The sequence below is a fragment of the Octodon degus genome, unplaced genomic scaffold, assembly GCF_000260255.1.
Source record: "Octodon degus isolate 3935 unplaced genomic scaffold, OctDeg1.0 scaffold00023, whole genome shotgun sequence".
Taxonomy (NCBI): Eukaryota; Metazoa; Chordata; class Mammalia; order Rodentia; family Octodontidae; genus Octodon; species Octodon degus.
The window spans coordinates 13,590,303-13,605,464 of NW_004524599.1; the positions used below are offsets into that span (position 1 = coordinate 13,590,303).

Sequence of the window (15,162 nt, forward strand, 5' to 3'; positions counted from 1 at the left end):
TTTAGTTATCCATTTAAAAAATTTATATGGGGTCATGCAGGTCAGGTACAATCCTTTGGCTAAAGTAACAAGCCAAGATTTTCACATGTGGCTCACTGAGGAATATGTATGCAACCAACACACTAACTTCAAACATAGAGGGTGGCACAAGGCACACTTCCCTCCAGTGCAGGGCACAGGCCAGTGCCACACACTTGGGTCCCAAACACAGGAGGCAGCAGTGGCCTCTCAGGCTGGCACAGAGAGAAAGAACTAGTGCATCAGGGCACATCACTAATCCCGACATACCCATCAGATGGAACAGACTTCAACTTGGAACCACTGCACCCCACATGCAGACTCAGCCTTGCCCAAAGGCACGACAGGCACTCCAGCCCTGCTTCACCATGAGCAGGGAAGTGACTCAAGCATCTTCACCTTTGCCCTGGTGCCCAAGGGCCTCTAATCTCCAGCATGTGTGACCAAGGCCTTCCCTCTCCTCTGCACTTTCACTTCCTGTCTTGGTTATAGGGTCCTACACGGGAAACAATACAATACAGGACACATTTTATAAGATTCTTTTATAATGAATCACCCAAAGAATTCTACACAAAGAGTGCAGGAGATCTGTCCACACACCAAAGACCAAAGAATCCAGCTGAGGGCCTGGATCCTAACGTCCTGCATGGGTCCACCTGAAGACCTAGAGCCCATAACGATGTTTCCCATGAGCCCACCTGGAGGCCTAGAGCCCATGACAATGTCTCACACAGGCCTGTTTCACAGATCTACACTGGAAAGGCCCAAGGTCAGTGGTGGAAGCTAGAAAGTCTGTACCAGTGGGATGAAGGGTCTGTGCTTGCAGACTGGGGGATCTGAACTAGACCTAGGAAGCAACGCTCAAGGTAAGCACCAGAGGTCCCCCCAAAAGAACCACAGCCATCCTCAGGGACAGTGAGGTCCCAAGCTCCTCCAGTAATGAAGAAAGCCAAGTTCCCATCAAGAAAGCCAACATGACAAGCTTCTCCAAGAGAAGGAGCAGTACACCATCTTCCCCTCCAGAGCCAGGAAGCAACACTCAAAGTAAGAATCAGAGCTCCTCTTAAGTGAACCGCAGCCCACCTCAGCAACACAAAGTCCTGAGCTCCTCCTCCAACAAGAACAGCCAAGTTCACCAGGAAAGCCAGCACAACAAGGTCCCCCAGCACAACAGCCCAAGAGAACCAGCAGCTTCCAACAGCTCCCCAACAGCTTCTGTAGTTTCCCTAGTTCTGCCTCTTATGCTGCTGGCAATAATCCTCAGATGGGATGCCCACAGCCAGCATCACACTAGTTCAGTTCAGCTGGGTGTATCAAGTTGACCATCAGTTGGCAATGAACCACACTTCCTAAGTAAAAGCCCAGGGAGCAGGCAAAAGCAAGGAATGTGCAGGTGCCACATTTGACAGCAGAGAGCTGACTTCAAACTCAAGCCACCTCACTCTCCTCTCTATACCGCCTTAAGAAAATTATTTAGACTCCTGGAACCTGTTTCTTCCTCCATAAAATCAGTATCTGTGCCATAAGATCATTATAAAGTTTACACAAAGTAAATGTAAGCTGACACAAATGCTTGGCTATACATAGTCTGTCTTCCTCAGCAGATGGTGCCCTGCATGTCTTCATCTGCCACCAGCCCTGCCCACTGAACATCAATGGCACAGCCCCACTCTCCAAGGGAAAGTCCTTCTGTCCTGACTAAAACCTAAGCCCAGCATGCCGTTAGGAACTCTCCAACCCAGGCACCCCCACTGCTGAACCACACCGCACTAGCCTTCCACCACACAGCAAGTCTTTCAAAGCTCAGGCACCAAGGCCATGCTGCCCGGGTTCAGAGCCCTGTACTTTCTTTGACTCCTCAGTTCAGGTGACTTGAACTGCTTGACTCCTCTGTGCCTCATCCCCCATCTGTAAAAGAGAGATAATATTAACAATGTTGACCAAGACTGGGTGAGGATTTCATTGCTGGTAAAGCCTTCATAACTACGCTGGTACACAGGAACCAAGTGCTGGACTTTTTATTTTTATGTCAAATGAATATTTAGGCCAGAGAGACCCTGACAGCCAATGTGGTGCCATGGGATGAGGAAACCAGACAGTTCTGCTACAGCATCAGTGCTCCACAGGCACTCCAGGCTCTGAAGACTCAGGAGCTGGGGTGGGGTGGGCACAGGAGGAGGGGCTGGCAGACATTTTTAAAAGTCAACTGGCTGAGTTTTGGGTTTTGGTTTTTGGGTTTTTTTTTTTCTTTTTTTTTTTCCCCAGAGAACTTCTTGTCACCTTGCTGCCATTTTCATTTCAAACGCTTAGAATGTTAAAATCTAAGACATCAAAAAATTAGGTGCCTTGTTTCTATCCTCCTTGACCTTTTCTTAGTGATGTATGTAAGCAATCAGCCCCTGGAGGTCAACATCCAGTGAATAACTACAGAGAAGGAGGTATGGAAAATAAATGATCAGAGACTAGAAAAGTCAGGCCAAGTGACACGAGGGCCCCTTTAAGTGCCTGCCTGAGGAGCACAGCCTTCATCTGCAGAGACCAGAAATGACCAGGTGCCCCTGCCTGTTAAGTAGCAATCTGTCTCTCTCAGCCAACAGTGCCCCCTGGCCCACCCCCACCGCCACACACACACACCTATCACATCAGTAATTAACTGAGGGAAGGAATGTGCACAAAGGTGAGCAGGGGGCTAGCTTCCTGGTCCCCATAGCTGTGAAGTGATTAGCTAAATGGGAATGTCATGTCAAACCTAGTGAGCCTGTCTTTGAACAGGTCAAAAGGATCAGCAGATGTCCCTTCTAAGTCAAAGCTAGGAGTGAACATAGATACTTGTAATTGCTTATGGTATACATATTACACATACACACAGATGTGCACACACACGCAACTGGCCCTCTGTATCTGTGGGCTCTACATTCACTGATTCAACCACCTAGGTCTCAATATGAAATATACAAAATATTCAGGGGTTGCATATGTACTATCCATGTAGATTTTATAAAATGCATTCTTTAAATAATACCATATAACAATGACTTACAAAATACTATGTTGTATTAAGGATTATAAATCATCTATCTAGAGATCATTTAAAGCACATCGGAGGATGTATGTAGGTACTATGCAAACACTACCACCATTCTTATACAAGGGAGCTAAGCATGCACAGGTTTTGGCATCTGTGGGAGTGCTGGGACCAATTTCCCAAGAGATAGCGAGGAATGACTATGTGTATCTCCGCTCCCACTGAATAAAAACTGGCCTTTGAGTGAGAGGGTAAGTTCCCACCCTCAGCTACTGAAGTAACCCAATTATTTCTGCCACTAGGCAAGGACTCACCAATACACGGTAAGAATGCCAATGGATCACACATCTCTTCCGAACTAACTATAGGCAGAGCTCTTAGAAAACAAAATCATGACAATTTTTTAAACATTACATCTAGCCAATAATTTTTTTTAAATCAAAGCAAGAATATCCCATCTCTAAATCTTGATGTACTTTCAATCAAATAACCTGAAAGTCACAGTCCAACATAACCACTTCTGTTAGAGAAGGAAGACAGCACCACATACATCACCGGCTTTTTACTTTATTTTGGTGTTGGGGATGGAAGAAAAGGCCTTGGGCGTGCTAACAATATGCTCTAACACTAAGCTTCAAGATCATAGTGTTAAGGGCCGAGGCTACAGCTCATTGGCATAAGCACCTCCTGGACAAGCACAAAGTCCCAAATTTGATCCTCAGTAACACAAAAAAAGTCAGTTTTTTAAAACCAACTCTAGGGATCAGGATGGACTTAAACAAAGCACTCCTCTAATCCAAAGAAGCTACAGATTGACTATGTGGTCACACAAAGATGTGCCCAGATTTTCTGGCTTAATGATATGACCAAGTACTTAATTCACAGAAGGCTAAAAAGCACCAGAACTGCTGACAATAGGAGGGAGAAGTTTAAATGAGAAGTGGGATCATTAACTGTTTGTGTCAACTTGACTTGAGTAAGAAGACCAGCCTAGCAGAGCAGTAACACCCTGGGTGTCTGTGGATGGCTGACACGCAAGGGCAAACAGAGGAGGGAAGACCCACCCCACATACAGGTGGCACCAACCCACAGGTTGTAGCTTGGCTGGAATAAAAAGGGAAAGGAAAAAGAAGTCATAAGGGCTCCGGTCTTCACCACTGCCTTGGGACACCATCTCCAGTTCCTTCAGAGTTCCGGCACTGACTATCCAGCCAATGTAGACCCTCCCAACTTCCAACACACATGCAGCAGACTCTGCATAGAGCTCCAAGTCTCTGACTTCTCCTGGGTCCTCTGCTCTCCAGCATGCAGACAGACATTTCAGAATCCACCACTTCTAATTCCACAGACAGCCCCTGGAAGGCCTCTCCTTCTGATCCTGTGAGCCTACCTAATAAATCCCTTCTATAATTGCATTCTACATTGATTCTGTTTCTCTAGTGAACTCTAATACAAGAAACCTTCAAGAACCATCAGAAATACCAGTACACATGTCATCAGTCTTCAGTTTATAAAATGAGATTGCCACAAAACCACAAAGGTGACCTGAAGTTTGTGCTAAAAATCTAGGTGAGCAAATGACTGTCTTTCCCTATATTACTAAATGTACAGTAAACTAGACCTGTCTTCCGTAGCAACCAGCACTAAGTCATGACTATAAAGACATGCTCCATGGTAGGAAAATAATTTTCCAACACAAAGGAAATAGAAGAGTCCCTTCCTCTGTAAGGAATACATCCCAGCAATCTCAGCTAATAAGGATGCTTAAGCAAAGACATTTTTTAAATCTTTATTATGGTAAAAATCAGAATTATGACCCAGATACTGTATTAGAGAAATGATTTGACACCTTGACCAAACATTCAGAAGTTTTATAAAAATCTCACGGGTCCAGTACACATCTGATCAGTCACAGCCGACTCTCCCAAGATGGGACCCCAGTATCATTTTTTAAATCTCCAAGTAGATTACAGTGTATAGTCACAGTAGAACACATGAGCTAGAGATTATTTTCAAACTATCTTTCACATCAGAGAGCTCACCTTAGCATGCAAACTGAGGGCCCCTGATATCTAGGAAAAGAAGTCCTTGTCTTCCAAGCCTTGTAGAGGGGCTGAGGAACATGCACACCAAGGTTCCCCACTTAAAATACAGATTAGATGATGCAGAGTCCAGGAGAACCCTTGGTCTATTTCCCAGCAGTAAGCCCCTGGCAGTAGTGTGACAGGCACTAGGGACAGGTTGCGGCATGAGCCAACACACTGAACCAGTGTTACGGTTACATCTAAAATGCCCCCAAAAGGCTCATGTGCTTGAGGTGTGGCTTTGGAAGGTGGCTGGATCACACGGGTACTGCTCTCACCAGGGATCGTCCGGGCTGAAGGCACTGCCAGGACGTAGGGCCCAGCTGGAAGAGGTAGGTCACTAAGCTGTGATCTGGAAGGAGGTGTTCTTGGCCTCTTCTGCTTTCTCTGGTTCTCTCCGCTTCCTGGCTGCCGTGTGCTAGGCAGCTTTCCTCTGCTGTGCCCTCCTGCCACCACATTTCTGCCTTAGAGCTGGTAACCATGGACTAAACCCTCTGTGATTCCAACAAATGGTGAGTAAGATGAACCTCTCCTCCTGTAGGCTGTGTGTGCCAGGTGTTTCATCTCAGTGACAGGAAGGCTAACTACCATAACCAACACCACCTAGGGATGGTCCTATTCTCAGAATTCCACAGAACCCCCTTGTGCCTCTTTGCAGGAGAATGAACACTTTCTTAGCAAAATATGTGCAAAGAATGAATGAGTAAGCTTTCTGGCTATTTTCCTCTATGATATCCACTTTATCTGAATAAAAAGAAGCCCTCAATGTTTACCGCTGCTCTGCTCCAGGCTTCCCCAACTTAAATCGGGCTTTAGATACGTTTGCTTGGTTTTCTTTGAAAGCAGACTTCTGACAGGGATGGACAGAGCACAACTATATTTTAAAATTCCACGAGAACTGATACATATTTGTTTAAAGTTTAAACAAAAAGTTTAAAGGCAAAATTTTACCCAAAAAGTTAAAAAGAAAAGCAAACATATTGCAGGCAAGGTTTTTAAAATAATGTTTTAAATAACAGGAATATTTGAACCATGCATTTAGAAAAGCAGGAAAAAGCTGTACAGAGATATTTAAAGATTAATATTTTTAAAGAAGGATTATTTAATAAAATTAAAAAAAAAACAGGCTAACTTTAATAGCCCATTCCAATATGAGCTCTAAAGCTAGATCTGCTGGGTGCCTCACACATAGGAGACTTAGGTACGGGAATCAGCCTGTTGAAATCCAACTTGGACCCTCCTCATTCTATCATTGAAAGGCAAAGAGCACCTACCTCCTAGGTGGAGAAGTTGCAACCCGCTGCACTGCTGGTGGGAATGCAAAGAGTAGCAGCTACTGTAGAAAGGTGTGGAGGTCCTAAAAAATTAAACACACAATTACCGTATGACCCAGCAGTTCCACAAACGGGTTTATATCACAAGAACCGAAGAGAAAGCCATGTCCCCATGCTCACCACAGAACAATCCACAATAGCCTGAAGTGCAGATAAGACAAGTCCACTGACACATGAATAAGCCACACGGAGTTAATACTTACAATGCAATGCTCTTCAGCCTTAAAAATTAAGGCAACTAAACACATGCAACAACATGGATGAATCTTGAGGATATGCTGCCAAGTGAAATGTGCTCGTCCTCAATAGACAAATACCCCATATGCCATTTATATAACAGTATACGACAATAGTTAAATTTACAGAAATGGAAAGTAGAATGGGAGCTGCCAGGGTGGAGGACAGAAAGAATGGAGAGCTGGTGTTTATCAGGTACAGAGTTTCAGTGTGAGAAAGATTTAAAGATGATAGCGATGGCTGTACAACAAGGTGACAGAGTTCATGCCAATGAACTACACATTCACAAGTCATTAATGCGGCAATTTTTATGTCATGTACATTTTGCCACAATGAAAACATTAAAATTTAACCTAAAAGTAAGGAAGAACAGTACCCAACTCCTAGAGTTGTAAGCGTTAAACAACACAGGAAGTGTGGTGCACGCCTGGCACACAGCAGGTAAGTCAGCTGTGGCTTACTTCCCTGCCTCTGTGGCTACCTGCAGTCAGAATACAGAGTTCTCAGAGAAAAGATGCTTAGGCAGTAGTGGAGCCTCAACCCTCAGAGCTGTATGCCTTCTGCAGGGAGAAATTTCCAGACCTGAACTTTTTGCACAAATTTTCTTTAGAACAATATAGTATCCACTGATAGAAGAAGATGCCACCTAATTTTAAAGTGAACTTCCACACATTACCTACAGCTCAGGCAACCACACAGAAAACAACTGATTTTACTGTCTTTCCTTCCTAAATAGTTTATTAATAATATTGGCTCAAAATCAGGTTCACAAGTAAAGGCGATCATACAGAATCATAGTAGAGGCAAGGAAGCCCCTCTGCCTTTCATAAATAGTCTTCCACTTTTGATTACAAGCAAGACTCTTTGACTTCTCTTTGATACTTTCTTACAACATTTTATTACACAATTTCCAAGTATACATAAAAGTAGGGTTCAACTAGCCTCTATGTAACAACTTCACAACAAATTCAAGCTTTTTTACTTGACCATTTAATAAAATAAACTCTAAAACAAAATAAATTGAAAAACAAAAGTTAGATTGAAACAATTTTTCTACCTAACAAATGTCATGAAGCGCATCACCCCAATTTTTTCTTACTTTCATAGGTCCTTTTCAGGTATCTTCTTACCTCCCCTCATTCTTTTCTTTAAAATTACAGACAAGCCCTTATCTACCTTGCCAAGGTTATTGTACAGCTGCGCTGTCCACCAAGTACATGACTGGGGTGTGGCAGGCAGCATTAGGTCTCTGAGAAATATTTCTTCTTTATATACCACTGCTTGGCTCAACTCAACAAAACAGGCACACACACACACACACACACACACACACACACACCTCCCTCCTCTGTTCTTTGTCTTCACTCTGCCTCTTCTTCCTAATCACTGGACTGGCTTCTTTCCCACCCCTTCCAGCAGCTAAATCGGGGCTCCCAAAATGAGATGGCTAATCCCAAATGTATCTCCTAGAAGACCCCAAATACTAAGGCAATATACTGAAGTACTAGGGTACCAGTTTAAAACCATACTTATTAATGCAGTACCCGTGTATCATATGTAAATATACAGAAATATCACACTAGATACTAAATGGCAAAGTATAAAACCAAAACCAGGTGTGATGGCGTGTGCCTGTAATCCCAGTCCTGGGGAGGCTGAGACAGCAGGATCACTACGAGTCTGAGTTGTATAGTGTGACCCTGTACCAAATAAATAAATAAATAATTAAAATATAGATATAGATATATAGATGCATAAAACCAGAATTCCTATGCAGGTCCTTGCTCTGTGTGTGTGTGTGTGTGTGTGTGTGTGTGTGTGTATTAAAGTTTTCTGATGAATCAGGAAGTTTTATATGCTAATGAGATTCATTTCCTTGTAGTACTTCTCACCTGTGGCAAACCTGCCACCTCTAATTTGTTTTAAAAGGAATTTTAATCACCCAATCAATCAAACGCTTGACCTTCAGCCTTCACAGCTACTTCACTCTGGTCAAAATTGGCACTAAAAATTCATGTTGCAACAGCTCTGCTGTCCTCAAGCTTCAAAATACCAGTGATAGGAATATAATTGGAGCAGATCCTCTAATGGATTAAAAGAAAAATAGTACACAGAGTTTCCAATTCCTCTTCTACCAAGATTCTTTAAATAAAAACAAATACCTGCAATATCATTAAATAAAAGCTTTTCCTCTACTGGATTTTGAAGACATAAATAATCCAAGCTTCTAGACAATGAATTTAGCCTCTTTACCACAAAAACACAGCCCAGTTTGGGTTTAAATCACTTATCTTTCTTTACCCAGAGATAAAGAACGGCCAAGGGCCCCTTCCCATCTCTATGTCTTCCTCTCCAGTCTTCACCCCACCAGCACCCACCTTGCCTACTTTGTCAATGCAGGGGGAGCATTCTTCTCCCCTAGGCCCAAGCCTCATGCTTGGCAACTCCACAAGACATATCCAGCTTTCTCTCACCAAAACCCAAAATACCTTCTCCCTCACAATCCCAGCCAGCCACAGTGCTCTTTTGTGGCCTTAGCTCTTTCCTGAGAGGGCAGAGTTTCAAACATTAGGCATTTCTTGCTTTCAAGTTCTGAGCCATCTACTCCGGCCCAGGGAATGCCAGGTTCTGACCCACCTCCCCACTGCAGCCATTTCCAATACTATCACCGGGGACAACCTGTGTGGTCTCAGTCCAATAGCCACCTAGAGCCTCTCCTCCTTGAGCACACTGCTCCTTTGGCGCAGTCAGTCACATCCCCTTGGAAACTGTGCCTTCCCTCAGTTTACCTGTGTCCTCTCTTCCTGCCTTCCTCCCACCTCTGAACGTTCCTCTGTCCCCTTCTAGCATTCCAACCCATGATCAACCCTACCAGTCACCAACCCCAGAGTTCCATCTTTGGCTGTGCTTTCTTCTCCTCATTCCCTTTGTGGTCTCATCTACAAACACAATTGGCTTCAACTGCTAATCACATCAGCAGAGCATCTGCCTTCCCATTCCAGTGTCCCTCAGGAGCTTTGGTCTCCACAAGCATATGTGTTTGCAGGACTTTTCCTCATGGGTGTTCCTTGGGCATCCTAACATTCAACATCTATTATTGCCATGCACATCCACTCTGAGTAAATGCTACCAACCACCACCTGAATACCACACCCAGAAAGCCAGGAGGCATTCTGGGGTTTCTCTGGGGGGAGGAGGTAGGTAGCAGAAACGGAACTCAGGACCTAGTGTTTGTGAGGCAGACACTGTGCAGCTGAGCTATTTCTCTGGCCCTACGAGGCACTCTTCAGTCTTCCTCTCTTTCATCCCTCATATCCAGTCAGTTGCTCGGCCTTCGTGCTTCTAACTGCACCTCTCTCCAGGACTGTGCAGCTTTGCAAGCCCTGCACAGCCACTAGTTCAAATCTTAGCATTTCTCACCTGCATTACCAGTATATACCACAAATTCCATTTTCTGCTGCTAAACACATGTACCTTTCACAGCAATATGAGCTGCCAAAATGATGTTTTATAATTCTCTGCCAAAAACTCACCAGAAAAATCTAGTGTTTTACCTTCATAATTTATTTTGTATTTGAGAAATCTATACGTTGCCATAAATGCAACAAAACATCAGCCATGTAGAAGCACTTGTCTGTGTTAATATAGCTTCCTCAACCAAGAAAAGCCCTCCCAACCCTTCGACTGGTTAACTCCTGCTCATTGTGACAGCCCCTTGCAAAATGTTTTCACTTAGCTGTCTGGGGTAGGTAACCCTTCTCTCTCTTCTCATGGGTCCTGGTGTTTGGCTCTGTAGTACTGATCATTCATACTACAGACTTTTTATAGTTGCTGCTTACAAACGTGTCCGATGTGTATATGTATAATATAAATATCCATGTGAAAACTTATTTTTCAAGTATATCAAACAATTATAAAAGTAAAAATGATAAATCTCTACTCCATCAGCAGTACCAGAAAGAATGGTTATTTTTCATAAGATAAACCTCCAACTTAATTTTCCTAGAAATTATGAAAGACAAAGGACATTTTCTCTTCCTCAATTAGATAGCTTGGGAAGTTAGTATAACCGAGTTTCTTAGGTCTCTGCATTTGCCTCTTGCCATAATCTTTGCCATTTCGTCTTCAAAGAAGTGGTTTTGGCAACAATGATTACAAGATGTTCAACATATTCAAAAGCAACATCATATTAAAGTCCTAATAAACAAAAGACTCAAGGAGAGACAGCGGACCCTGGCCCACATAAAACTGAGTTTCTTCTATTAGCTCACATCAGCAAGAATGAACTAACCAAAATGACAAGGCACTTGCCACGTCAAGGCTTTTTCCTAATGGTGAGCACATATAATTCCATCTGAAATTACATACCTATTCTGAAATGTATGAAAGTCAAAAGGAAGAAAGTAAATTTTTATACATTGTCAATATTTGAAGGAGGTATCTGAGAAATATGAGTAAAACCTCTATACTGTCACTATTTAAAGCTATACCCAGTGAGTTAAAAGGGGGATGTCATCAACATCAGTAAATCTCATTGATATCAGCCAATCATAAGTCATAAAAACAGAAAGGTTAACCTAGAATTGCAGTAGTTCAAGTAGAAAAACTGAGCTATACTCCATCTAGACACTTGCTAATAAAAAGCTCCTGGGCTGGCAAGATCACTCAGAAGACTAAGTGCCTACTTTGGCAAGCGCAGGGACCAGAGTTTGATCCCCACACCACATGCCATGCCAGCCCCAACCTGGGGTGCGCTGAGTTGGTGACTGCGACCAGGTGTAGTGATACCTGCCTGTAATCCCAGCGCTGGGGAGGCTAAAAACAGAAGGATCACTAGGAGTCCAAGCTGTGTAGTGAGACCTGTACCAAATACATAAATGAGAAAAGGAAGGAAGGAAGGAAGGAAGGAAGGAAGGAAGGAAGGAAGGAAGGAGAAAGAAAGAAAGAAAGAAAGAAAGAAAGAAAGAAAGAAAGAAAGAAAGAAAGAAAGAAAGAAAGAAAGAAAAGCTCCTGTAGCATTTCACCTAGGCTGCCTTGGTTTTGAATCTTAAAAATTCACAAATAAGCATATTGTACATACTGTACATTTTAAAGCGTCAATAAAAAAATTCAAATTATTTGATGACCTTGTCTCAGAAAACTTGCAATCCAAGTAGTAAGTCAAGGACACTCATCAGGCAATAGCAGTTTATGTCCACAGTATTGTATAGAAGGTGCTCTGCTTAACCAGAAAGGACTCTAAAGGAGAAAACATAAAATTCAAGTATGCCTACCCTCAAGCATGCCCTAACAGTTAGAAGGTCAAGTAGATAAATGGAGGTGAAAAAACAAAATGTGACCCTAAGATTTCTATGAACAGTTCCATATTCCTAGGTATAATGAAGAGTCTACTCAAAGCCAACTTCATAGGAATTTTAGGATTGTAATAAGCAGCAATCTACTTCTTATTCTTTTCAATACAATTTCAAATAAGAAACAATTTCACAGGCCTGCAAGATAACTCAGCAGACTAAGCACCTGCTTAGACAAGCACAGGGACCTGGGTTCGATCCCCAGCACCACATGCTGTGCCAGCCCCATCCCTAGGGGCACTGAGCAGGCCACTGACACCAGGCATGGTGGCACACACCTGTAATCCCAGTGCTGGGGAGGCTGAAAACTGGAGGATCACTGTGAGTCCAAGCTACGTAGTGAGGCCCTGTACCAAATACATTTAAAAAAAAATGTTTTTTCACAAATAACTACCAACATTTAATAGCAATCTTGAAAATTCTATACTTTCTATATTCTAAAAGACCCTGCCAACAAAAGTGACAGTCCTATTTTGGATTTTCTCTAATGCAAGAATTAAATGAGTGTTTGTCTGATTAAATATCTAAGTAGTTCTATTGTTTCCAGTTTTTAAGGCAGTGCTACAAACGACAGAATACACAAATTTGGAAGTAACAAAATTCAAAGAGAATCTCTTTAGTTGTGCTTTAAATCTAGAAATTTGGGGTCAAGGAGATAGCTTAGTGGAATAAGCACTTCCCTGGCAAGCGCAAGAGCCTGAGTTCAATCCCTGCTTCCGCCAAAAAATAAATAAATAAAATAATTCTAGAAATTCCCCATTCCCTGCCCCAGTATTGGTCACTGAACCCAGTGCCTCACGCATGCTAGGCAAGCACTCTACTCCTGAGCTATGTTCCCATACCCTTTTATTTTTAAGACAAAGTCTCACTAAGTTGCTTGAGCTGGATTCAAATTTATAATCCTCCTGCCACAGCTTTCCAAGTACCTGAGATCAGAATATGTCCCCCAACATCCAGCTTAAATCTGGAATTTGATTCATGTATATAGTAAAAGTAACATCAAAATATTATACTAATATTTTGTTACATTTTTTAAATGACGTCAGTTATTTCTACTAAATTGAATCAACCATTAAAATCCTCCCACTATAAGGGCATGACAATTGAGAAGAAAATAAATGAAGGAAACACACTCTTTACAATACTGCTGTGCAGAGTTAAACACTTTAGGCTCAAGATTAATCTCCCTATGTCAGTTATATCTTTTCAGACTATAGGTGTAGCATAGCTATCAGATTTTTCTCTCGTAAATGGAGTATTTTCATTCAGAAAAGTTACATATAATGTAGGGGAATGTAATGCTATTACATGTGGGAACCATACAGACAAATAAAAATGGGCAACTGTAAAAATATTAAATAGTTTAAATTGTAGAAGAGAGCAAATACATGTATTACAGATGTATTTAAACCTACAATACCCTGTTATGATTTGTGTCTAGGTGTCCCCACAAAGCCTCACGCAGTCATGGTGTAGCCTCTGGAGTTTGTTGCTGATTCTTGATCCAATGCTCAGATTTCGGGTACGAGAACTACACCCTGGCCCTGGGTGGGTAATCTGCATACAACACAAGGAGGGAAAGAGGCCGGCTACTGCCTGAGTTGCTGCCCCTCACTTTGCTCTTTGCCCTTTGCTGCTGCCACCATGAACTGCTGCTCTCTACTTTGTGCCATTCTGCATTTGAGTCAACTGAAACCTCCACAAACCGTGAGCCAAATAAACCTTTCCTTCCTTAATTTTGAGTGTGAAGTATTTGTCCCAGCAACGAGAAAAGAGTAACCTAGACAGATTTTGGTACCAGAGGAATAGGATTAGTCATCATTGTGGTGACTATCTGACCTTGTGCATTAGGAGCGTTTGGGAATGGCTTATGGAAAGAGATAGGAAAGGCTGGGAGGTGTCCCCTACAAGAGAAGCACTGGAATCTTTTCGACTGTTCTGCATGGGAGATTTTGGTCACAGCTCAGAAGATCAGAAGGTTGATAGAAATCCTGCCTGTAAGGACCAGGCGGGGGAGGTTTCTTCTGGGAAAAAGGACTGCACTGATTGTTGGACTCTCCTCCATCAAGACTGTGCAGTTACATGCACACCTCCCTTCACATGTGAACGAATTAAGGTGGCCAGAAGCCTTCAGCACATACTCCAAATGCCACCTCCCTAGGAATGTCTCCCTAGTATCTGTCCTGGTTGATCATACCCTCCTCCGTAATCACGGACTGTGTTTCTACAGCCCTGAGAATGGCTGCCTTACCTGCCCATCCATGCCAAGCTGAGCCTACTCACCCCTGCATCCCCTGCTTGGTTCGTCAACAGCTGATCACAGGACAGCAATCCAGAACACCTCACTCCATAAAGGAAACACTTCTTTCAAAATCCCCAAAGTTCCCGATACTCTTTAAAAAACCATCCTGAATTCGTTAGTTTAAATGTATTGTTTTACATGGCTGCCCACTATACACAGGGATATTATTCAGATAAGTTCAGACAAATTAAAAACAATTACTAATTCTTTTTGCTTTTGGAATACTAAGCACATATGCAAGGCAGTTAATCTCAGTACCTGTCATATACAGGTAATTTTCAAGAGTTACTGTTTTCTGCAATGACAGACCTGGGAAGAACACAGAAGGTTAATGACAGCCAGGAGTGGTGACCAAATTGAATGGTAGCTACTATTTTCCACCATAAAGCAATTATGCATTTAGTTAGTTACAGTCATTTTAGGAGCAGTAATCCCTGCAGACACACATGTTGTCTTGGACAATGACTACAAGCAGGAATTTGTTAATCCAAAATCAAATCCAGACTGAATATGGAACAAAGGTTATGAAGTAGAGAAAAAGGGAACTTTTTTTAATACTATCGATAGAGTTTCTGTTTGACCTGTTAAAATTCTGGAGAATAAATAGTATTAATAGTTCAATATGAATATATATAAGGCCACTAAATTGTACACATAAAAATAATTAACTTCATGCTATATATTCCACTACAATAAAAAAAAAACATTATAAAGAAGCATGTTTTTGAAGCATTGTTTTTAATACAGTAAAACCTTCAGTTGCATGTTCCTTTTATTTCTAATTTCAAGTCTTTAGTAATACAACAGAAAA

At 42.3% G+C, this 15,162-nt stretch overlaps 1 protein-coding gene across 3 annotated transcripts in view; it reads right to left on the reverse strand.

Annotated features, from left to right (window-relative positions):
- Nucleotides 1-15,162, reverse strand: part of Fars2 (phenylalanyl-tRNA synthetase 2, mitochondrial) — a 538,274-nt gene that overhangs the window by 499,944 nt on the left and 23,168 nt on the right. For 2 of the 3 annotated variants that reach the window (XM_023712148.1, XM_023712144.1), the window contains exon 2: nt 6,402-6,484. The exons of the other annotated variant lie outside the window; for it this stretch is intronic. The gene's annotated coding sequence lies outside the window, so the exon portion shown is untranslated. The remainder of the gene's footprint in view (nt 1-6,401; nt 6,485-15,162) is intronic. 3 annotated transcript variants of the gene reach the window in all.